Raw genomic sequence first — 5,881 nt, 5'->3', positions numbered from 1 at the left:
CCGCCAGCAATCTCTCTGATAAAAGCGAATCAATGCTTCTGACAATGGTGAATGTGTCATCCACGAGTGAGACTTCATTTACAACGCATCAGAAGCAAGTCAAAGTCGGGATCACTGAGGCCTGTGAAAATATGGCTCATTACGGTACGAGGATGAAGACACGATTTTTCGTGCCAACGAAAAAGGTGCTGACACCACCGGCCAGGCCCATCGTGCCAGATCAGATCTCTGTGTAATTTAACGGAGCCGGAACATTCGCAGTGTGTAATCAAAACAGTTCCTCAACGGAATCGGAAGAATTGGAAGTATGAATTTTCTTGGTAAAAATACCAATTTTCCCTGTTGCTTTCGATGATACGTTCCTGCGAACGATGAATATACCCACTGCACAGGGAAGAGACCGTCATGGACAAGGCGTAATACTGAGCAAAGTTATTTCCCGAAATCATTGACTGGAATTATGGAACTGAAACGGTTACTTCACTTAGACAAGGCAAGAAGACAACCATTAGACAAGATTATTCTCCGATGAAGAAAGAAGATGAAGATCAACAATATGAAGAATCGCGCAACGTGAACAGTATGCGGATATTGTGGTGTGGCAACTAGCGGACGATTAGGTCGCAACTGTGGCGTAGATTCTGGGGTTTGATGGCAGACTTTTTTCAAAAAACAAAAAAAACAAAAAAAAAAAAACAAAAAAAAAGAACAAAAAAAAACGAAAAAAAAAACAATAAAAAAAACCCAAAAAAAAACAAAAAAAAAAAACAAAAAAAAACAAAAAAAAAACAAAAAAAAACAAAAAACAAAAAAAAAAAAAACAAAAAAACAAAAAAACAAAAAAAAACAAAAAAAAACAAAAAAACAAAAAAACAAAAAAAAAACAAAAAAAAACAAAAAAACAAAAAAATTAAAAATTAAAAAAACGAAAAAAAATAAATGTAAAAAAAAATAAAGTATTTGAAGTTTGTGAATTAAAATCTGTAGCTCGGAGTCAAAGGATCGTATCTACATATCTTTCATTTTAAGGCCTCTTGGCAAATATGGTTACACTCCATACTCCCCTTTTTTCGCAATTAACTACCATATTAAATGCATCGTCCTCGTGCATGTCTGTTGATCAAGTTTTCCAAACTTCTTACTGATTAGGAAGTTTGATCTAGAATTCCATAAACAGCGCTATTTCAATCTTCTGAAAGATTATTAGTCACGACCTTTTGGCTCCGAGTAATGAAATAATGTAACTCAATCTAAAATTCGTCGCTGTACTTCGTGAACTCAAACTTTCCACGGCAAAAACGGCTCTTAGCTCTTACAGTGCTCGGAGACTGGCACGTTCTTGATGACGGTTACGATTTCAACTTCGATGACAATGCAATATTATTATTAGGGTAGTGTAGGCTTGGGTAGGCTAGGCAAGGCAAGACAGGCAGGAACATCGGGAAACATCTTGGTGGACCGGTTAATATCTATTAGCGTTAGTTCGGATCGGGACTTCTTCATACAAAAAAAAAAAAAAAAAAAAAAAAAAAAAAGGGCCAGTTTAAGCATTGATAGGCTAATACTATCTATAGGTATCTATAGTAATTTCTTTGGTCGAAGTCCGCACATTTTTATTACTGAGGCCAGAATAATGGTTACCACAGAAATGTAACTCTAATTAAGAGTCGAATTTCAGACTTGATCTGACATTTCCTATACTTAGTGTGATGCTATTACTATACGCATGTTCAAATGTAAGCACAGGGTGCGATGTGTTTTTGTTCCTTAGAACTACACCCTTTTCTCAACAGCCGTTTACTTGCGACCCTATGAACACTCTAGTATCCATTAGTAAGAAGTATAACCATACTTCATCATCATTACTTTAAGCTCTTTGACACCCTCAGTGCTCATTGTTTATTACGGGATAAAGTTGCAAATTTTTCCATTTATAAACTGTAAATATTCATATTTTGTCTCAGTTCGTTAAACAGATCTCCCAGGCCGGTTTTTATGCTTTTCACGGCTATCAGTAGGAGATAGTCTGTTCTAGATGAGCTCGCACTCTTTAAATTGACTCATGGGAGCCCGTAAACCGCCCCTCAGGGTTTGGCCGCCAGGGGGCGTGCCCCTTTATTTAAAAAGTAACGAGTCATATCATTAGATTTTTCTCTAAATTTATTTACGTGCCCTCACAATCGTATTTTTTCATATTTTGTTTACCTCTGCATCTTTAAGCATCATTTTAAGAATGGGCTCGTTTATTTTCGTTCATGCGAGATTTTCAAAGAATCCTCGTCGAGTTAGTAGTTCTTTGCGCCCTTTCAGCGAGTTTGGATCCTAATGAACTTAGCGAGTGTAACAGTGTAGCAACATTTCACTCACGGTGTAATTTTGTAATTTGGAACTAAAGAGAGTGACTTCATTATAATAGCTTTCTATACCCTCCACTATTTTTTCCTGCTCAACTACCTCGTCAAAACCGAAACGTCTCGCAAAGAAATGTTAACTTTGCGGGACCTCCCTTCAAGTTCTGTACTTGTTGATCTCTGACGCGACTGAAATTGGGATAATCGTAAAATCTTCACACGCATCGGATGATGTTAATCTCTGTTTCCAAAACTCTGAATTTCTGCAATTATTTGAGAAGTAGAAATAAAATTTTTCACATTCTTATGTCGCCAACCGCGGTGTCAGGTGAATTCACCTTAAAAAAAATAATGTAATGTGATGTCTTTGCGAGGAATACTTGTAGTTTTCCGTGATTCAGTCGAGTCGGCTATTTTAGGTCGAATAAACATAGCGTAGGAAATGACCATCGTTTCCTGCACGTCCTCACTTTTCTAGCAGATCCGAATGCTTCCGTTTTATTGTGTTTTCGTGTAAATATCGAGCCTAAATACTAGATCATATAAATATAATCGTGAAATAATAACATTTATTTCCACCCTCAAACTAAATTCTTGAATTTTCAGTTACGATTTAAGGTCCCTGTCCCTGTTTTAAGAGTGTTTCAGGAATAAAGATTTAAGAAATAAAATTATACTAAATCTCCTCCTTTAGATCAAATCCATTATATTAAACATCTTTTTAGAGATCCTCTCCATGTTTAACTCTTATGAATAAAATACCGTACATTATAGATTGCCCCCCCCCCCCCCCCCCCGGGAACAGTTATTCATAACGGCCGTCAGAAAACTTTATCATTTGACGGTTTCTGTGTGGTTTCCTTCAGATGTGATGTATAGTTGGTAAAAGAAGATGAAGTAAAACTTACTTTTCAGTCGAAGTTTTCATTTACTATTAATTCTAATCGTTATCCGAAACCAATAAAGTTGATTTCTTACTCTGGAGCTCAAGATAAACCACTTTTTGTATGAATCATTCTTTGAGCACCCCTGTATCAAGCTCAAGAATTAGATTTGCGGAGACTCGAGATGATAATTACTAATAAAACGGCGAAGCAGAGAAAGCAGAGAAAGCAGGGATCAGAGCATATGTTGCAGGCATGTAGCAATTGCCGGTAAATTGCAACCTATTTGTGCGAATAAGAAAAAAAAATTAGGAATTCAAAAATGAAGAAACGATGCAAAGAGTATTGATAATTGTACTTGTAATTCATGCAAGAGTGTTTTTCTCCTTGAATGGACCACACACTCGCGAGTTCCTGGAGTGAAATTAGTTACCTTACTTGGGTTTGGTTCGGATAGGCAACTGAACCAACTGCTTTGCAAAGCGGAGAGTATGACCGGGATTTGAAGGCGCTCCAAGCCGACATCGCATTTTTGAAGTTTTTTCAAATGAAACCTTTACTTTGATTATGTAAATTATTGAAATTTAACGAGCCAATGCGTACGCCGCTTGCTAAACACCGGCGTTTGCTAACTGCCTGCGGCAAATACATACAAATTTATAAATGCTCTTACAATGCATTAATCGCGTTTGAATAATGCCCATTCTTTCAGAGAAAATGAGGAGTTTGGCAATGATCATTCAGTTCTATAATCCCGATTTACTTATTCGATTTACGGCTCTCATCGTCCATAGTGGCTCATCTTACAATAATGCAATTTTCGCACAATTTCTTCGTCATTTAGTCATTGAGGATGATTGACGATTGAAAAATGAAACAATAAATAAAATCACATTAATTTTCCCGAAGTACATCATCCAGTTCATTAGAATCTCAACAGTGGGTGCCTGGGTTGTTGTTCAGGATTTTGAAGAGGTGAAAATTAATTTTTTTTTTTAAATTTTAAAGACATTTCATTTAAGTAGAACGTAACTTTCACAAGAATATGTCTTGTATCTCTCTACTTGATTTCAATAAACTAAATTAATTTCATTAATTATACAAGGTAACGTTAGATAATAAAATCATTATCTAAAACTAAAAATGAAGTCGCGTTTTGGGGCGCGGCCCCGTGCTGCGCTCCAGAGGAAACGCGACTGAGGCTGCGGCCTGAGGGCCGTATTAATGGTCGTTCCTGATAAAAATCCTCTCCTCGGGAGGTTCGATACAGTTTACATTGCGATCGGGGGGGGGGGGGGGGGTAAAGGACCTCCCGAGGGAAGGAGCCCCTCAAGGAACGACTAATGAAAACGGCCCTCGAGGTGAATCTTCAGGGGGGCCTCGTAGGTTCCGCTGCAGGAGCGACTTGCATCTCTCGGCCGCGGCGTACAATGACGACCGACGACGCCGTCAGTTCCGGTAAAAGTGCCTCCACACGGTCCGTCCGACGGTCGCGCGGACGGCCCGCCGGACGGTCCATCGGGCATTCCGTCATCAAAAGGCATTCCATCGATCTAACTTTACTTTCAGCCTTAGTTATTCAACTATGGAACGTCATCTGTGTCTTATTGTCCCGGGGGTGTGAAGAGGGGTTGCGATGCGGGGAGAAAATAATCGGCAGATCAAGGGGGAAGGGGCCGCCGAATAAAGGCTTGGGGCCCGTGGTTGCTTCTGATAGAAGGAAGGGCCCCCGGGCGTTAAAGTCTTTACTGGGGTCCCATATATATCCTGCCAAAAGGGGCCCCTGTGAGGCACATTTTGCCAAGTCAAGGGGCCGATTATCATCCAGTGGGGCTCATGGTTTCTTCCGATAGAAGATAGAAGGGCCTCCGGGCGTTACAATTTCTAAATGGGATCCCAAATTTTGCCATAAGGGGCCCCTGTGAGGCACATTTCGCCAAGTCAAGGGGCTGATTATCATCCAGTGGGGCTCATGGTTTCTTCTGATAGAAGATAAAATAAGGCCCCCGGGCGTTACATAGTTTCTAATGGGATCCCAAATTTTGCCATAAGGGCTCCTGTGAGGCATACTAATTAACCAAAGTTTATGGGATCATCATCCCCCAGCCAGTCTGCCGCTACAAATCATAAGACCCCTCTTCAAGCCCCTAGGAATTTACGATTCTTGATGATAAACCGTAAACTGCTTTGACACGGATGACACTCCACAGTTGAATATCCTGCAATAGGATGAAAGCGAAGTTAGGTCGGTTAAATGCCGTCCGACAGAATGTCTGAAGGACCGTTGGGCGAGCCGTGAGCCCGACTGTCGGACGTCGGACCGTTGGATGCGCACGAGTAGGAGCCATCCGCAGATCCGCCCCGACCGCTGGCCAGACCCCCGCCGGACAGTGTCCCCTCAAACCCTTTGGGTGGTTTTTACTTAAGCATGGTCACCCGCCACGGAAAAAAAGAGTTTGGGTCTGCGACACGAGAGGGACGGTGGAAAAGGCGTTCCTTCGCTATTCCTGTGTCCCGTGACTGGCGTTCAGGGCTGTTGCCGGCCCTGACATTGCGGTTACGAGACACAGGGAAGGTTAAGTAACGTCGTTTTACCTATACCTTGTGGCACAGACGCAAGCTTCTTTTTTCTGTGGCAGTTAGTTT

This window comes from Bemisia tabaci, chromosome 8, assembly GCF_918797505.1.
Source record: "Bemisia tabaci chromosome 8, PGI_BMITA_v3".
NCBI classification, from domain to species: domain Eukaryota; kingdom Metazoa; phylum Arthropoda; class Insecta; order Hemiptera; family Aleyrodidae; genus Bemisia; species Bemisia tabaci.
The sequence above is the reverse complement of the archived record's forward strand: the minus strand, read 5'-3'. Positions refer to the sequence as shown.